The 19,702-nt window shown below is 47.3% G+C and overlaps 1 long non-coding RNA gene across 26 annotated transcripts in view; it reads left to right on the forward strand.

The window, feature by feature from the left end:
* Positions 1–16,456, forward strand: part of LOC125626974 (uncharacterized) — a 108,186-nt gene extending 91,730 nt beyond the window's left edge. For 21 of the 26 annotated variants that reach the window (XR_007353897.2, XR_007353896.2, XR_007353877.2 and 18 more), the window contains 3 exons: positions 10,621–11,014; positions 12,973–13,133; positions 15,733–16,456. This is a non-coding gene — a long non-coding RNA (uncharacterized LOC125626974). The remainder of the gene's footprint in view (positions 1–10,620; positions 11,015–12,972; positions 13,134–15,732) is intronic. The other 5 variants (XR_007353893.2, XR_007353882.2, XR_007353894.2 and 2 more) reach the window with 1 other exon arrangement.
* Positions 16,457–19,702: the final 3,246 nt, after the last annotated feature.

Consider the following 19,702-nt stretch of genomic DNA (forward strand, 5'->3'; position numbering starts at 1 on the left):
AGGAAAGCACTTAAGCGAGTGCTTTAATTTTAAGCATGTACTTAAGTCAATGGAACATAAGCACATCCTTGAAGTTAAACAAATGCTTAAGTGTTTCCCTGAATCGGGGTCTTAATGCAGCAGATCCAGCAACTGAAATTGCTTAGAGAATGACAAGGAGCAGAACTGCAACTGACAAGCCGCTGTCCGGGCTGAGTGAATCCTTTCATCTCAGCTTTCCCCTGAGTGCTAGAAATTCTGGGGCCAGATCCTCATCTGGTGGGAATCAGTAAAGCTCAGTGAAATTGACAACAGCTGAGCACCTACCCACGTCCTGCCACAATTGCAGGGAGACAGGGCTCCGTTCTCCTTCTGCTGAGCTTAGTGACCAGGCTTACATTGATTGCAGTGGCCTGGGGTGGGGTCCATGGTCTCCCAAAGGAGGATGTTTAGCCTGTCTATTTACAGAGCACCAGTCATCTCGGTATCTAGCCACCAATGTATCAAATATTAAACCAGCATTTCATTTGGCCGTGATCCCACAGACCTCTTACTCCCCTTGATTTCAATGGGAATATCCACAAGAAGAATAAGGACAACCCACAGGATTGAAGGATCAGACACTCCTAGATTCCAAGGCCAGAAGGCAACCACTGTGATCACCTAGTCTGACCCCCATGAATAACGCAGGCCAGAGAATTTCCCCCAAATAATTCTGAGAAGCAGATATTTTAGAAAAACCTCCAATCTTGATTTAAAAATTGTCCACGACCATTGGTAAATTGTTCCAATGGTTAATTATCCTCCCTGTCAAAAAATTATACCTTATTTCCAGTCTGAATTTGTCTAGTGTCAACTTTCAGTCATTGGATTGTGTTAGACCTATCTCTGGCAAATTGTAGAGCCCACTATTAAATATTTGTTCCCTGTGTAGATACTTATAGACTGTGATCAAGTCACCCCTTAACCTTCTCTTTGTTAAGCTAAATAGATTGAGCTTTTTGAATCAATCACTATAAGGCAGGTTTTCTAATTATTCCCATGGCTCTTCGCTGAGCCCTCTCCAATTTTCCAACATCCTTTGTGAATTGTGGGCACCAGAACTGGACACAGGATTCCAGCGACGGTCGCACCAGTGCCAAATACAGAGGTATCTGCTCCTGCTCGAGATGCCCCTGTTTATACCTCCCAGGATCGCACTCGCTCTTTTGCCCACAGTGTCACACTGGGAGCTAATATTCAGCTGATTAGCCACCAAGGCCCCTGAGACTTTTTCAGAATCCCTGCTTCCCTGAATAGAGTCCCCCATCCTGTAAGTGAGGCCCACAGTCTTTGGTCCTAGATGTAGACATTTCCATTTAGTCTTATTAAAAGGTATATTGTTTGCTTGTGCCCAAGTTACCAAACAATCCTGAGCACTCTGAATCAGTGACCTGTCCTCTTCGTTATTTAACACTCCTCCAATTTTACTGTCACCTGCAAACTTTACCAATTTTCTTCTAGGTCATTAATAAAAATATCAAATACTATAGGTCCAAGTACTGATCCCTGCAAAATCCCACTGGAAATGCACAAGCTATATGATGATTCCCTGTTTACAGTTACATTTTGAGACCTATCAGTTAGCCAGTTTTTAATCCATTTAATGTGTGCCGCATTAATTTTATATTGTTCTAGTTTTTTTATCAAAATGTCTTGCAGTACCAAAATAAACACTTTACAGACATCTAAGTATATTATGCCAACACTATTACATTTATCAACCAGACTTGAAATCTCATCAAAAAAAGATATCAAGTTAGTTTGATAGGATCCATAAATCCATGTTCAATAGCATTAATTACATTACCCTCCTTTAATTCTTTATTAATCAAGTCCCGTATCAGCCACTCCATTATCTTGCCCAGGGTTGATGTCAGGCTGACAGGCCTATAATTACCTGGGTCATCCTGTTTACCCTCTTTAAAAATTGGTACAACATTATTTTTCTTCTAGTCTTCTAGAACTTACTCTGTGCTCCACAACTTATTGAAAACCAACATTAACCAGCGAACTCCTCAGCCAGCTCTTTTAAAACTCTTGGATGCAAGTTATCTGGACCTACTGATTTAAAAATGTCTAACTTTAGTAGCTTCTGTTTAACCTCCTCCAGAGATACTCATGGTATGGAAAGAGTATTATCATCACCATATGATGAAATTATATCTGTCCTCCCCCCCCATATTGAGAAGCTTCTATGCCCCTTGATCTCACAAAGGCTGGACATACACTTAACTTTAAGCATGTGAGTCAGCCTAACTTGTCTGAAGATGGAGCTTGATAAATTTGTGAACAGAATTATGTGACAAGATTATCTGTAATAGCAGGGATTGGATTGAATAATCCAGGAGGTCCCATCCAGTGCTGTGTGAATCAACAAGACTACTCATGTGCATCAGTCTTTGCAGGATCAGGGCCCTAGTTTGAATTATTGTGTTGTTATTTAAGATTTATCTTGTGGTGCTCCTAAGGGCCACAACCAGGTTTGGACCACATTGTGCTAGGCATCGTACAAACATATAGAAGGGTGGCAAGAAGTTTCACTACAAACAAATGTATGATTTTTGGCCTGTTCACAGTCCTTCAAACCAGCATCTTTCCAGCACTCTTGTATTCATTGGAGCTGGTCAATATTTTTCATATAAGCAGCTTTCCTGTAGGGAAATGTTGTTTCATCAGAACTGAAACTTTTTGCAGGGAAATGTCAGTTTTAACATTTTAACAGGTTTCCAACTGGGAAAAATCCAAGTGACGTTTCTTTCTTCCATGTCAACATTCTGAAATGAATCCACGGTTTTTCGTTGTGAAACATTGATTCTAAATTAAAAATGCCACCATGTTTCCTTTTGATCAAAAGTGTCAAAAAATCCAAACAAACATTTGTTGTGGGTGATTTCCAGTTCCAATGCTTTGGGAAATGTTCTATATTTTGACTTTCCAGTCTGACTCAGCACAGGGAACTAATTCTGACATGGTGACGTTTCCTGCCAGACAAAATTCCATTTGCCAACCAGCTCCAGTATTTATTATAAACTGGTGGGTCCGCATCTGCATGGGATTCTGCCTCCGTGAGCTGCATTCAGGGTCTGGGTGCTGCTTCAGCACTCTGGTCTCAAACACACCTTAGCCACAAATTAAATGCAATTCTAAGAAAGAGACAGAGAAAGAAACTGTTGTCCCTTTCCTACTGTTCAAGGACAAGTAGAATTCAATGTGATTCCAGTTTGATTCCCCCTCCTCCCCAAACTCTTGTACTTGGTTTAAAGGAGGGGGTGGGGAATGGTTCTTTCTTTCAGTCCATAATCAAAATATTTGCCATCTGGAGGAATTTGCCTTCACAGCGCATAGAAAAGGAGCCTAAAGCGGCTCTAAAAGGAGCCTTGTCCTTCATGTGGGAGTTGCCCCGACGTCTCTGGTCGCAGGTTTCATAACGAAGCGCTGGCAGCTCTGAACTGAAGGGAGTTATTGCAGCCTCTTGCTTTTCTTCTTCCGAGAGCAAGAATGCGAAAGAAATCCCCCCCCCCCCCCATATACTGCTGTGTACACGAAGCCCATTCGATCCCAGCCCTCAGGGGCAACTGGTCAGGGTCGGGGCTGCAAAGGAATCTTTCTTTACCCTATTTAATCTCCATAGTAGAGAAGCGGAGACCTCCTTTCTCCCAGCACAACGTTTATTGAATCTGTACTAATGAAAGGTCGGACACAGTCCAACGGCTGGAAGCTGAAACTAAACACTGTCAGCCTGGAAATAAGGCGCAGGGGTTTAACGGTGAGAATAATGGACTGACCAAGGGTCGTGGCGGATTCTCCGTCACTGACTATTTTGAAATCAAGCTGGGATGTTTTACTAAAAGATCTGCTCTAGGGCTTATTCTGGGGGAGTTCTCTGTCCTGTGTTATACGGGTGCGGGGGGAGACAGACTACATGTCACAGCAGTCCCTTCTGGCCTGGGAATCTATGAATCTAACTAATTCCTACAGCAATGGTGACTCTGAAGGAACCTTTGCACGCACACTTTAAAGCTAACACTAAGGTGAAGGGGGTGTTTCCCTTGCTTTGCAGCTTCAATTTTTCACAAAATCTTATTTTTGAAAAATCTCTTTGCAATTGTTTTGGGGGAGTATTGTGGGCTTTGAGCCCAAAATCTGAAGTAGCTTGGACAATGCTTTCATTTTTAATTTAGAAGAAGAGCCTTTATTTTTTACCAGCTTTGTTTTTGTTTTTAAAACCCTCCCTGGGCTAGGTCCAGCTGATAAAACTAATATCAATAAGCACCCTCTGCTCCCACTGACTGTAAGGTTACCCAACTTCCTATCTATCCTCCTCTCCCTGCTTCCTCCACTTATCTATGGTGATATTGTTTGGTTGTATTATGGTGACCCCAGCTGAAAGCCAGACCCTCAGTGTGCTAGGCTGCAGACAGAGAGACAGTCCCGGCCTCAAAAAGCTCACAGTCTGACAAGACAGGCACAGAGTGGGAGGAGAAACAGACACCCGTGACTGTGGCAAAGTCAGGAATAGAGCCCTGGTCTCCTGAGTTCTAGGCCAGTGCCCTGTCTACTAGGCCATGCTGCATCTAGCAGGTGACAGGTCTCCCTGTCCCTTCATTTCAGCCCACTCTCCCTTCGGGATCTGCCCCCATTCCAGCCCTTGGCAACCAGTCACTAGTGCAAACCCCTAGCACAGACAAGTAAAGCTGTGATTTGCACCAGCTCACTCCTGCATGAACCACACTCAGCTGCACTGGTGCAAATCACGGTTTACATGGAGGCATTCGTACTGGTGCACCCACATTGATAAGTGGCCACTGGGGGCTGGAATCAGGGCAAATCCTGGATTGGAATTAGCACTCTAGTGGTGATAAGCCCCCCCCATTCCATTTCCCAAGTCTCCTTAGCCAGCCTGGGGTATCTGCTCCACTCCACCCTGGTGTATGTCTAGGGCAAAACTCCCTCGAGAGGAGAACTATAGACATGGATGAAAAAAAGAACTAGATAAATTCATGGAGGATAGGTCCATCAATGGCTATTAGCCAGGGTAGGCAGGGATGGTGTCCCTAGTCTCTCTTTGCCAGAAGCTGGGAATGGGCCGTAGGGGATGGGTCACTTGATGATTCCCTGTTCTGTTCATTCCCTCTGGGGCACCTGGCACTGGCCACTGTCAGAAGACAGGACACTGGGCTAGATGGACCTTTGGTCTGACCTAGTAAGGCCGTTCTTATGTTCTTAAATGTAGATGGCATTAGAGTATTTTGCTGCAGAACAGGCTTCAGCCTCTGGAACTTGCCCCAAATGGCATTTATAGTATTTTCAGGACTTTGTCCTCTCTTGCGCACCAGTCAGAAGCTGCATGATGTTGACACAGCACGCGCATCCCCTCCGGCCATCTGCTCTCCAAACCCCACTCCCAACATGACCAACAAGGAGCAGCCCTCTCCCTTCGCTCCCTGATCTGGCCTCCTGCAGAGTGGTGGTGGTCAGTGTGTGTTTGCACAGTGCCTAGCACAATGGGGTACCAGTCCGTGCCTGAGCCTCGTGGCCGCTACTGCAATACAGATACTAAATAAGAATTAACATTACATTCTGCTGTTGCTCACAACCGTCCTAGTCGGAGGAGTGAAAAATGACGAGAGCAGGCTGAGTCATCCAGCGTGCAGCAGATAAAGGGAAGAGAAAGCCCTGTGAGCTCCCCGGTCTTAAAGCATCAGGCTGTGAGATTTCCAGAGGAAAGACCTGAGCCATGGCATTTTCTGGGTCTTCAGCTCCAGAGTTATTGGGCAGACCCAACGCTCCCCAGCCCACCCGGGGGCTGTCCTGGAAAAGCAAAACCACCCCTGGCTTGCCACACCAAGGCGTCGTGAGGTTGGACTAGGCAGTTGGCAGGAGTGGTGCTGGAAGACGAGGTGCTCTTCCCCCTAGCTGGACTAAATTACTCAGCAGCCATGGAGCATTTAGTAGTGAAGGTCCTGATTGTAGCCCAGTGGGCATCAGGTTCTTACCTCTGCTTGGTGGCGTTATTCATCTGCACTTGAGCTTCATTGGCTTAAGGGAAAAAGCTCCCCTCACGTTCCCCCTAATATGTATTCAGGCCGAGACCCTCTGTGGTTTTGTTGGTTGGGGCCCAGTATGTTGCTTGGACTGTGGTGAATTGTAGCTTAGGAACGCCACCAAATGTGTATGAGTGGGGGGGGGGGAAATCCATTCTTGATGCCAACAAAATAGCTCCCCCACCATACACACACACTACTGGCATGGAGCAGTTGTTGGTCTCCATGTTAACTCTTCCTGAAGAGTCACTGCAGAAAAAGGAAGGAAAATTCCCTCAAGCAAGCGCGGCAGGAACATGAAATAAAGACCAAGAAGCGTTTGGATGTGCCCATCGCAAAGGAGCTGGGCTGGGGCTCAGGAGATCTACATTCAGTTCCCAGCCCTGCCTCTACTTCCCTGTGTGATCGTGAGCCAATCACGTCATCTGTCTAGGCCTCAGTTCCCCATCTATAAAATGGGGATAACAATGTTATACAGTGGGTCAGACTAGCTGATCACACACACACACCCTGAAATTGATGAATCTAGGCTTCCTATCCCCCACCTTTTTTCTAGGTAGATTATAAGATCTTTAGAGACCAGACTACCCCTTACCATGTGTTCAAACAGCGCCTAGCATGGTGGTGCCCCAAGCTCGTCCATGGACTCTCACTACCCCCCGTCACCTCAGCTCAGAAGGCAAAATGTCTTCCCAGCCAGTTGTGGCTCAGATGATTCCAATGTCCAAATTGTCCCTCTGTTGTCGTGGTTCTTTATGATATTGTCGGTACTGAGGCCTTGACTTTCGGTAAATCCCCAACCGGATTTTTCCAGAGTAGGCTGCGTGAGAACTGACCATTGCACAAGCTGGTGCCTGGGTCCTAATTCAGCCCAAAGGCCTTCATTAGTGCACAAGGAAACACACCCAAAGGAGATTTAATTCCCAGTTGAAATGCAAGATGAATTTTCTTCGGGGGGGAGCTGTGCCAAGAAACCACCCCCCTCTCATCCCCCTCCCTGTTTGGAGCTGGTGCAGCCCTCTCTGGCATTGAGCAAACTTGTTGTTACAGACCAGCTTGCTTGAGAATAAGGCCGACCCCCAAATCTTTTCCTGAGCCTGGAATTAAGGTCGTGAAAGAAAGTTTGGTGGTTCAAATCTCCACTTCCCTGGCCCCTCAGTGCTTGCTGGTCCTTCCTGAACCCTGACCCTATATCCTGATGCCACGTCCCAGGGGCCAGCCTAGTGAAAAGAATGCATCAAGAGCAGGCCTTTCCCATTACCTACGAGTCTGCATGCACAGTTCTTCCCCCGCCATGGAAGTAACATCTCATGACACAAACAAGACTGGACAAAGCCCTGGAGGGAGCAAACACCTCCCGGCCAGTGGGACTGAGCTAGAAGGGACCCGTGGGCTCTTTTCAGTCTGATTCTCTGAGCCTTTGCTTTTTAATTCTTCTCACTGGAGTTTCCTCCATCACAGGGTCCTGCCCCATCCCTGAAATCTTTCCAAAGGTGGAGGGTGTGTGTGCAAAGAGTTAATTTTATGTGCATCTTCCCTCTGCCACCCCCACCCTCACCGGACACTTGCACAAATCAGCTCAGTGCATGGACATTACCATGCACCGCTTGACACTGATTGTTCTAGTCAGAGTGGAACTGGCTTGACTGTTCCTTTGCAGACTCACCTGCTCCCAGCAGGCTGGCGGTTTGGGCTCACTCGTTCGTAAGCCTTGAGCTACTTTGTCACCTCACAGCAGGCCTCAGACGGGGCCAGTTCTGCTGTCACCCAGTCACGACAGCTCTATTGCGTCCTTACCCCCCGAGGAGCGCTCAGGCTGCGGGAGCAAAAGCCATGCAAAAAGGCCTTGAGCACAGAGTCTGGCAGTGATAGAGAAGAGAGGCCTAAACCCCTGTGTTCCCACGGACAAAGGAAAGCAGCCTCCAGCCAGCAACGAGAGGAAACTGTCGGACAGACCTGGGTGCAGAGCCCTCCAGGACAGGCAGGGAGCGAAAGCACCTACCTGACCCTCTTGGGCCTGGGAATAAACTCTAGCTATTTGAAATTAAATCGGTCCCCAGAATAAGGGCAAGGAAAAGGAGTGACAATAACGTTCTGCCATAGGACATTGACCTGGGACTCGGGGGATCTGGGTGCAGTTCATGTCTCCACCACAGACTGGGCAAGTCACTAAAGGCAAGATTTTAAAAGGTCCTTGCTCAATTCAGAGGTGAAGCAACTGCCCCAAGGTCACAGAGTGAACCAGTGGCAGAGATGCGAATTAGAGCCCAGGCTCCCTGATACTTTGCCTCTCTCCTTGCTATAGATCCATTGCCCCCTATAGCTGGGGCTAGACCCCAGGAGTCCAGGCTCTCACTTCCCCCAGCCCCCATGCTGATGGCTAGACTGCATGTCCATGTGTTTACATCAGTTAGCATCCCCTGTAACGCATGTTGTTGATGGTTTGAGGGTTAGTCTGCACAACCAGTGACTTTGGAGTCCAGCAGCACTTTGCTAGCTGCCTGGCCCAGGCGGCATGTCACTAAAACTGCCTAAATAACAACAGGGGCCACTCTGCACAGTGGGCCCTGGGGTATTTTAACAAGGGTTCTTCTCCCTCTGGCATTCCCCTCATCCCTCTTCTCCTCGGAGGGCCCACTCAGTCTTCTCCACTGCCTCCTGACTGAGAGGCTCTGAAACCACCTGGGTGAAACCAAAGCAGGTTTAAAGAACCACATGCCATTTTTCCCCATCGTAGTGACCATCTTAACTCCCTCCTGGTGGCCATTTTACTCACACAGGGCGCGGTTCGCCTGTGCAGAGGCCAGCACAGGGTGGGTCTTTCTGTCTCTGGGCCCCATTGTTGTAGTATCTGAGCACTTCCCAGTCGGTGAGGTTTTATCCTCCGCACCCCACACCCTGGAGAGGAAGGGAAGTACCAAACTTTCAAAGGGGCCAGTAATGTTGGCTGCTTCCGTGTTTTCAAACCTAATAATAATCTAAATACCCGGGGCTTATATCATACTTTTCATCAGTAGATCACAAAATGCTTTACAAAGGAGGTCAATGTACATTATCCCCAATTTATAGATGGGGAAACTGAGGCACAGAGCCATGAAGCAACTTGCTCATGGTCACCCAGGAATAGAAGCCAGGTCTCCTGAGTCCTAGTCTAGTGCTCTATCCTCTAGACCATACTGCCTCCCCATACTCATTTTCAAAGGGTGCATGTCCAGCACTTTCTGACCATCTGGCCCCTTTAAGGCAACTCAAAATCACTAGTCTTTTTTTGAGACTATGGGCTGAATAGTGTGAATGGTTAAAGAATATGCACAGGGGCCAGGACACCTGAGTTCCAGCCTGTGTTCTGTCTTAGTCTCAATGTATGTTACTTTGGGCAAGTCACTTCCCGCCTTGTGCCTCAGTTTCCCCATCTGTAAAATGGAGATAATAAAACTGACCTGCCTGTGAGGCTAAATTCCTTCATGTCCATGAAGTGTTTTGAGGGATCCTGGCACAGGAGGTGCCAGAAAAGAGCAAAGGTTGGTTGTTTCTCATTGGTGTCTGTTCAGACAGTTTTGCACCCACTGAGTCCTGTGCTGAGTTTGTTTCCATACAGTAAAGCTGAGGCTCCAACCCATAGGCATGACTCTCTCTGTAGTCATGAGGTTTCGGAGCCTTGTTACAAAACCATAATCTCTGTCCAAGGGGACCCAAGACTCCCCTTTTATTATTGCGGCTTTTTACTGCAATGCATGGCAGGCAGGGAGTGGGGGTGGGGGCTGTTTCTGATGCACCAGAATAGGAAGCAGCGGTAGGGAAGGAATCCCAATTCCAATCCCAGTCCAAAACCAGACCCAGATTTTCCAAATACCCTCTATCTTTATAATGGGACAAACCAAAACCCTGGAGTCAAACAGCACCCCTGACCTTCAGGGAGATGGAAATCTAGAAGCAGGGTCAGAAATGTGTGGCATGGGCCTGTCTCGGAGGGAGGAGACTGATTTGAGTGGCACTTTGATAAAAGGCAGCAGAGCTCAGGGTATGGTTGGCACTTCAGAGCCCATCCCTGCCCAGGAGGACAGTTCGCCCAGCAAATCTATTCCCTTGGGAGCATGAGATTAATAAAGCGGGAGGCTGGAAGCGGGGGGCCCACCTGTGTCCCCAGCAAAACACTCTCAGCTTTTCTCATGCAAAGCACCAGACCCAGCCAAAATGCCCACCCTCCTCAAAGGGCTCCTGCCATTGATCTCAGCTCCCCCCACTCCGCTTGTCCTTCTCCATGCACACAGGGACGGACACACACACACCCCGCCTTGCTAGCAGACTCCAATTCCCACGGCCGAGATGGGGGCGGGGGGGAGAAATTAATCCATATGGAAATGTATGTAAATCAGGTCCCTGACTGGAATTACCAGCTGTTTCCCCAACACAGCTTTTCCTGCGTGCGGGTGCGGGGGGAGAAATGGCGGGGGAGCTGCTGAAGGGAGGGGGAAGGGGGTGAGCGAAGGAAGGAAGGAGACATAGGGGCATGGAGGAGGTGAAGCGTTAACTCCCCTTTTCCCTTCATCTCCAGATGCCTCAACGTTCCTGAATCCCGGCCTGAAATGACAACATCCCCGTCCCCTCCATCCAGCTCCACAGGCTGCTCTTGGGGGGCTAATGCCTCAAGGCGCTTTCTCTGCCACCCCCACACATGCTGAGGCATGTGTGTGGGAAGAGCCAGCCTCCGCCAGCACCCTCCTCGGGAGCTCCAGTCTGCATTCAGTCACCCAGCCAGGCCTCCGCTCAGCTGGCCGGAGCCTTTCCACTGGGAGCCCTCGCGCAGAGCAGCTGTTGGCGGCTTCTGGAGCTTTAGCCACCTGTCCATTAACTAATCATCACCAGAGATGGTTGGGCATTTTTTTATGAGATTTGATGGGGGGTGGAAAATATCCACGTGCCAAAATCGAACCTTCTCACGGGGACAGGTCGGTTCTGACAAAGTTCTTGACTCGAATAACTTTAGAGAGAAAAAGAAGAAGTTTAGAGATTGTCAAACCCCTTCGCTGTGACGTTTTCCAAACAAAAAGTTCCACGTTTCCGGTTGAAAGAGCTTTTTTGTTTGGAAATGTAATCTCATTATGGCAAAAATCATTAAAAATAACAACAGTCAAAGTGTAAATGAAACATCTAGAAATTACATAAACTACATGATCCGACTGACCCAAGTCAAAAGGTTTCTTGGGCTTTTCAGTTCTCAGCAATGTTTAGAATTTTGACGTTTGGTCCCCATTCGCGACAGGAAGAATCCCTGAAATCGCAAAAAGTTGCCCAGGATGGAAGTACCAGAATTTCCGCTAATCATCCTCCTTTGTGTCCTGCCCACTTTGAGTCAAAGGCTACATGCCCTGAGGGGCAGGGGAGCTAGCTCAACCTCTCATTATTACCCTTATTTATTATCTGTATTCCCCTAGGGCTTAGACCCCTCAGTCACAGGCCAGGACCCTGTCGTGCTAGCCACTGTACAAACACAGAGCAAAAAAACGGTCCCTGCTATGACGAGTTTACAACGTCAGTGTAAGATGAGAGATGACTGTGGAAGTCCAAGGACACGAGACAAACTGCTCGGGGAGGTTTGCAGGAAGCTGGCCTGCTTGAGGGTGTGTGTATAGTGGATTATAGAATGGGGCAGGCAAAGGACTCAGAGAGCGATAATGGTAAACCACTTACACAGTAGAGCTGGTTGAAATTTTTTTAAATAATTGGTGAAAAGTTTTGAAATTTCAAACTTGTTTTTATTTGCAAGGTTCAAAATGGACCTTTTTTAATTGGTTGGGTTGGGTTGTGGGGGCGGGTGTTGAATTTTGATTTTGAAATATTTTATTAAAACGTTGATCTAAACTTTTCATAGATTCATAGATTTTCAGACCAGAAGGTACCATTAGATCATCTGGTCTGACTCCTGTATAGCGCAGGTCAGAGACACTCCCCTGTTATCCCTGCATTGAGCCCAATAACTTGTGTTTGACTAAAGCAGATCTCCCAGAAAGGCGGCCAGTCTTGATTTGAAGACATTTCATTTACTGAAAACCAGGTTTGATTACCTGGCTATCGGAAACCATTGTGTTAATATTGACAATAAAAATTTCTGTATAAAATCTTGCAAGAAATGAAAAAAAATTGTCAACTTTTTTTGCAAAAATACTTATGTTTTGAAAAACAGCCATTTTTGACCAAAAAAAGTTTTGTTCAGGACTTTTAGCAGCTCTCGCATGTGCACACAGATGAACACACAGTGCCCATGTGTACACATGATCATGCACACACACACACACAACCATGCAGTGCACATGCATACATGTGATCACACATGCAGCCATGCGTGTGCACACATGTGCAGACACTCTTGGAGAAAGGAATAAATCTGTGTTAATTCCCTGCATGGAGCAGATCAGGGAACAACAGTGATGAGTACGAAATAGCCCAAAAGCCAAATTCTGATGTAACCCAATTAGAGTCAGGGATCCAAGGGTGTAAATGAGCTAAGTAGCCTCAGAGCACAAGTGCAAGTTGAGGGGAAAAGGGGATCTCCGTAAAGTGATGGTCTTCAGCACAGGGCTCACTCTACGTGCGCAGCAGGCGTGGTGTGAGATGAGCACCAAACATCACATCTTGGAAGAGATAAATACCCCGATTGGCCAATTAATCAATGTGGACTCCGCCCTGGGCAGCTGAATGGAGTGCCTTATAGAGGAGGGGGCAGTGTCCGTGGTGTGGCAGGGGGGAGTGTCACGCTCCATGCTACTGGGGACAAGGGGGGAATCCAGGCAGAAATCGAAGTTCTACAAAGGAGTTATTAACTAAGAACAAGAGAGAAAGTACAAAGGAACCAGCTTCTTTCCAGATCCCGCCCAGATGCTAACATGATGTACGCATTAATTTTCAGGAAATTCTGCCATCCCGCTTGCCTGACACCGTCCCAGAGGGCTCCGCCAACCGATTCCATCCACTTCCGGGGGTCAGGCAGCCCTGGAAAGCAACTGACTTAGCGACGGAGATTCATGCTGCACAGCTCACGCCACCACAACTGTGCTTCTCTGGGGCGAAGTAAGGGGGCTTTTTTTAAAGCCATGGAAAAGAACTGCTCTTGGCTAGGATTTCCAGAGCAGCTTATGGGAATTAGGCACCCAACTGGGAGAGGGGAAGCATGGGGTGGGGGCTCAGTGCTTCCTGAAAATGAGGCCCCTTCAAGTTGGGCCCCCAAAAATTAGGACAAAATTTTTAGTTGCTTTTCAAAATTTTGCCCTAGGCGACTTGTCCAGGGTCACCCAGGGAGTCTGGGACTGATCCAGGAACTATAGCCAGGTCTCCTGAGTCCCAGGCCTGTGCTTTACCCACAAGGTCACCCTTCCTCTCCCTGTTACGCATTGACCCAGCCGTGACTTGAGACCCCCTGTTATAATTTGTTCTCTGGTTCTTCCAAGATTCCCTGGGGAGAGCTGGCCCTTTAGGTGCTCCCTGTCCCCCAAACACGTGGCCCCTCACCCCAGCCAGACAACTGTGACATCTGCTAGCCCAGTAATACCCCTTCTGAAAACAATAAAGGGCCAGATTCAAATCCCATAGGAAGTGCACTAGGCTGTAGATCAGGTCCTCGATGCTGCAGGGCTTGCAGCCACAGGCAGCCACTGGAGTTGATGCAATGTCCGAGCCACGTTGCATGTGCAAAGTGGTCTCGCTCCTCTAGTGCCTTACACGGCTCTGTTTCTCAGAAAGCCAAGCAGTTAATATATTCTCAGCAGAATCCCTTTTAATGCATTGGCTCTTCCCACTCCCTGTTGACACCTGACCGGCGGCCACCTGTGTCGGATGAACAGGGCATTTGTAAATGATGATTTCCCATCAGTTGAATTAATAAGAGGGAGATTTCCGTCACTGGCCCACAAGTTCAAGGTAAAGCATAAAACCTCTCATTATCCTTCAGATGGCTTGGAGGAACCTATTATTGCACTAGCTGCTTTCTGCAGGGGCAGAGGATGTTGTGGTTATTACTGTGTAATTTAGGTCATGGGGATGAAGGTTAACAGGAGGAGAACAAAAGGATCTGCCAAACTTCCCGATAATCAAAAAGAAACAGGATCCAGGGGATAATCTGGACAGAACATTTCATGGAAGTTCCCCGATACACTGGTTTATTTCTTGTGTGTGGGCAAAGAGGGCAGAATAGGCAGGCAAGCCCCAAGTGTGAATCAGAGAGTAGTAGAAATCAGAGAGAGGGGAAAACCTCGGTTAGATCATCCCATCCACACCATGCACAGTCAGGGCCAGACTGCTCCCTGCAGTACAATGTGTGCAGTGGAAAATAACCAGTTAGCTTTCTTCCCTCTCCCCATCACTCTCCTTAGACTCTCTCGCTGCTTTCTGAACATCTAAGTTCTCTGGTTGGTGTGTGTGTTACAGTGGTACAAAGAAGTCCAGCTGAGATTGTGACTCTAGTCACTGCACAAGCATGTAGTAAAAGAGAGTCTCTGGCCCATAGCTCCTACAGACACCAGAGACCAAGCAGACAAAGGGTGGGAGAAAGGAAAGAACCTTATCCCCATTTCACAGACGAGGAACCAGAGGGCTGATGTGACTGGTCTGTATCACACAGGGAGCCTGGGGCAAAGCCATGGACAGTCTCGTAAGTCGCAGTCCAGTGCTTTAACCACAGGACCTTGCTCCCCACTGAGCTAGATAAATGGTTAAATGTCAACAATCACAAGACAGAGGTCACTGCTGCAGAATTTGCTGTGACTCCAACAGGCTTTTGTTTGATTGTATTATCAAAATAAAGGCTACAATTGTCAAACCTGGGGCCTTAGGGTGAGGTTCCTAAACCTGCCTTGAGATCCCCAAGGAAAAGAGGTCTGATTTCCATAGGTGCTGAGCACAGCTAGCTCCGTGGGATCTGCAGGCACTCAGCACCTTCTCTTTAAATGGTTAAATATGGATTGAAGAGTTGAGCTGAGTGAATAACTGAAGTTTTGGTTCAATGGCTGAACCAAAAAATTGGGGGCAAAAAAACTGTTTTGGAGAGACCTGAAACAATTTTTTAAAAATTTCTCAGTGAAGCAAAAAAGTAAAAAAAAAAAAAAAAAATCACATCATATCTAACTAAACGTTTCGTTTCATTGCAGGGGGTTCTATGATAGGTTTTTTTTATAATTTTTTTAAAATAACATTTAGGGAAATTCTGAAACGAAACATTTTTCCAAAATAAAAAGGCCAAACTATTTCTGAATTTCTGCTTCTTCTTTTCTTTTTTACTGAAAAATCTACTCACATTCATACACAGTTTGGTCACTCTGAATCTGCATCTTTGGGGATTTTTTTTTTTTTTTTTTTTTTTTGGCATTTAAGAGTCTAAGTTTCACAGCCTGATTGAAACATTCTGGCCAAAAAGTACATACTTTTTAGGGCTGGATTCTCAGAGGTGCTGAGCACCTGCCGTTCCCATTGGGAGAATCCTGGCCCCATTGATGTCAGTAGCAAAATGTCCATTACTTCAGTGAGGCAGGTTTTCCCGCACTGATTAATGCTGGAGTTGTGGGTGCCAACTGTGTCTGCAAATCAGGCCCTTGGGGAGTCCATACTCCCAGCCAGGCAGGGAGGAGGGAAATGTGTGTGATGTCCTATCACTGAAACAGCTCTCTCTGACTGACAGGTGGCGTGATCAGAAGATGTGAAGTTGGATGACCGTGAAAGCCACAAGAATGGCCCGTATTTGCAAGAGGTTTCATTTGAAGATTTGTTTCGTTTCTCAAATAAAAACAGTGACTAGCGTGTGGAAAGCGTCGATGGGATGAGAGGGGAGGGTCATTTTTTTTTGTAAATGGCCAAAAAAAAAAAAAAAGAAGAAGCTTGGCCAGCTGCTTTCTCAGTAGTAAGACAAGCTGTGCATCTCCCCTCTGAGCAGAAAGCACCAAGGTAAACAGTCAAATCCAGCGTGGGGGGTTGCATTCTGCCTCCTAAAATTACCCCTGTGGTTTCCACAGGATACGGATTATTCCTCACTTCCTATTCTAAGTGGTTGTATAGTTGTAATGAACCCCACTTGGGCCACTGGTGGGATTTCAACTCATAAACCGTGTTAATGCTTAAGATCAAAGACTAAATCCAACAGCTGGAAGCCAGGGCAGGCTCCGTCTTTTATGGTGCCTAGTCACTAGAGGGGTGACAAAAGGCCCACAGCCTACAAGCACGGGTTACATAGCATTGCTGTGTGCTGTTACACAGATGCTGTGTCCCACCCCAAAGGCATGTATAATTTGTGTTATCAGTTTGTAATATGTCCCTATGGAATGAAAGTCACTATTGGCCGTGTAAGTTCTTACAGTCCTGGCTGCTGCTGGGTGAGATGTGTATTAAAAATATGAATTTGACTCGTAGTCTGGACTCCTCTTTATTGATTTACTTTGCTGAAGCTTGTAGCATTGATGTTCCCATTTTCTTGCTGTGATAGCCAAGAACCCCTCCAAGCTCCTGGCCGGGCCTACAGCTCACACACATCCTCCATCACACGTGCCATATTAAGCATCCCTTTGCCTTCTCAGATTGGATGGGGCTTTGCAAAGAGTCCTCTCATTATAAACCCAGGGATTACCTCACCAGCCAATGGGCAGCTAGGATTCCCCAAGGTTCCAAAGCATGCTCATCTTGCTCAGGGGTTGATCTCGCAGGTGAAATTCTGATTGGCTGATTGAGGAATCATAGAATCATAGAATATCAGGGTTGGAAGGGACCCCAGAAGGTCATCTAGTCCAACCCCCTGCTCAGAGCAGGACCAATTCCCAGTTAAATCATCCCAGCCAGGGCTTTGTCAAGCCTGACCTTAAAAACCTCTAAGGAAGGAGATTCTACCACCTCCCTAGGTAACGCATTCCAGTGTTTCACCACCCTCTTAGTGAAAAAGTTTTTCCTAATATCCAATCTAAACCTCCCCCACTGCAGCTTGAGACCATTACTCCTCGTTCTGTCATCTGATACCATTGAGAACAGTCTAGAGCCATCCTCTTTGGAACCCCCTTTCAGGTAGTTGAAAGCAGCTATCAAATCCCCCCTCATTCTTCTCTTCTGCAGGCTAAACAATCCCAGCTCCCTCAGCCTCTCCTCATAACTCATGTGTTCCAGACCCCTAATCATTTTTGTTGCCCTTCGCTGGACTCTCTCCAATTTATCCACATCCTTCTTGAAGTGTGGGGCCCAAAACTGGACACAGTACTCCAGATGAGGCCTCACTAATGTCGAATAGAGGGGAACGATCACGTCCCTCAATCTGCTTGCTATGCCCCTACTTATACATCCCAAAATGCCATTGGCCTTCTTGGCAACAAGGGCACACTGCTGACTCATATCCAGCTTCTCGTCCACTGTCACCCCTAGGTCCTTTTCCGCAGAACTGCTGCCTAGCCATTCGGTCCCTAGTCTGTAGCTGTGCATTGGGTTCTTCCGTCCTAAGTGCAGGACCCTGCATTTATCCTTATTGAACCTCATCAGATTTCTTTTGGCCCAATCCTCCAATTTGTCTAGGTCCTTCTGTATCCTATCCCTCCCCTCCAGCATATTTACCACTCCTCCCAGTTTAGTATCATCCGCAAATTTGCTGAGAGTGCAATCTACACCATCCTCCAGATCATTTATGAAGATATTGAACAAAACCGGCCCCAGGACCGACCCTTGGGGCACACCACTTGATACCGGCTGCCAACTAGACATGGAGCCATTGATCACTACCCGTTGAGCCCGACAATCTAGCCAGCTTTCTACCCACCTTGTAGTGCATTCATCCAGCCCATACTTCCTTAACTTGCTGACAAGAATACTGTGGGAGACCGTGTCAAAAGCTTTGCTAAAGTCAAGAAACAATACATCCACTGCTTTCCCTTCATCCACAGAACTAGTAATCTCATCATAGAAGGCGATTAGATTAGTCAGGCATGACCTTCCCTTGGTGAATCCATGCTGGCTGTTCCTGATCACTTTCCTCTCATGCAAGTGCTTCAGGATTGATTCTTTGAGGACCTGCTCCATGATTTTTCCAGGGACTGAAGTGAGGCTGACTGGCCTGTAGTTCCCAGGATCCTCCTTCTTCCCTTTTTTAAAGATTGGCACTACATTAGCCTTTTTCCGGTCATCCGGGACTTCCCCGGTTCGCCACGAGTTTTCAAAGATAATGGCCAATGGCTCTGCAATCACAGAATGTTCCACTGCAGTAAAGGTGGGGGGGAGGGTTTCTTTTGTAACCAAAGTATCAGATTTTATTTTAAGGAGGTGGGGGAGATGGGCCTGTTACTCACAGACTATGGGGCATTCACAGTCCCAGCCTAACATGAAAGGTGCAAATGGCCCCTTCCTTTAGGAAGCCACCCAGCCAACTCTTGGTCCCAGCCTTCGGAGTGTCCAAAATTCAGATTTTGGCTTTTGTTGTTTCAGCCCCTCTTTACTTTGTGACGAATTACTCTTGTCATTCACGTGCTGGGGCGCTGCTCAGAATCCCGATGGGCCAGCGGTGTGAATGCTAGCCATGTACACTGCCACAGAGGCATTTTCACCCCTGCAGAGACAACACTGCTAGGGGAATGTGACACATAGTCTGTTCTGCCTCCTGCACCAGCCCCAGAATCCACCTTTTTAGGCTCTTAAAAGGCACCCGGCACTGTAATATCTGAGCACCAGCCAAATTCCCACTATGGATCTTTATTTATGAAGGGAGAGGCAGACAGACCCCAGCTCTGCTTAGCAAGTGGAGTTCAAGGTGCCAGCTGTTACAAACACCTTCCCTTGACTTGTACAATGCAACTCCTTTGTTTTGGAAGCTGCTGAGAGAGCATAAACTTGCCACACCATAGGCCAGACTTTGAAAAGTGATCAGTGCCCTCAACTAGGTTCAAACTTTGCAAGGAGCGCAGCTTCCATCTAGGCAGCAAAATAAAAAGCTTGGCACGGGGCAGCTGCACATGGGGTGCTCCGCCCTGGAGAATCTGTCTGCCAGCCAGTGGAAATTTGTCCTCAAGCTGTTTAGAGAAACTGGCCGCCTGGCCTTTTGACAGGGTCACTTTCCCATCTCAGGGATTCCGAGGGCACCCGGCCCTTAAGCAGTAGCAAACTCCAGCCTTCCCAACCCGACACGCCCTTCATACCTTTGCTCCTTAAGAGTTTTGTTCCCTCTAAAGAAGAGGCAGCAGGATCTCTGAGGGAAGGGCTGGGGCGCTTTGGGCCAGCTGTATATATTTATTTCTCCTGCGTCTCGTTGCGCTGCCTGGCTCTGGTATTTTCACGGCAGCCCGTCTCTGTCCCAGAAGAGGTGCCCATAGAATGGATGGTTTATCCCATGCCCAGGGAAACAAACTTTTTAAACTACAATAATGGAAGAAGTGGTTACAAAAAATATTTTAGGAGAGAGCGTCGGGGGAAGGGCGGGGGGAAATGTTCCAGCCCCGGAAGAAAATACTTCCCTGGCCTCTTTTTTTTTTTTTTGGCTGGTTGGAGGCATGAAAAGTCTGACCAGCCCTCATGATAATCCAGCTTTAGGCCACAGACCACACACTGAGGGAGCACTCAGCCATGATATATCCTTGATATAGTATAAAATGCATAGACAGTTTACAAGAGACTTAGGGCTTAGCCAGACATCA

This window comes from Caretta caretta, chromosome 25 (genome assembly GCF_965140235.1).
Source record: "Caretta caretta isolate rCarCar2 chromosome 25, rCarCar1.hap1, whole genome shotgun sequence".
Lineage (NCBI taxonomy): Eukaryota > Metazoa > Chordata > Testudines > Cheloniidae > Caretta > Caretta caretta.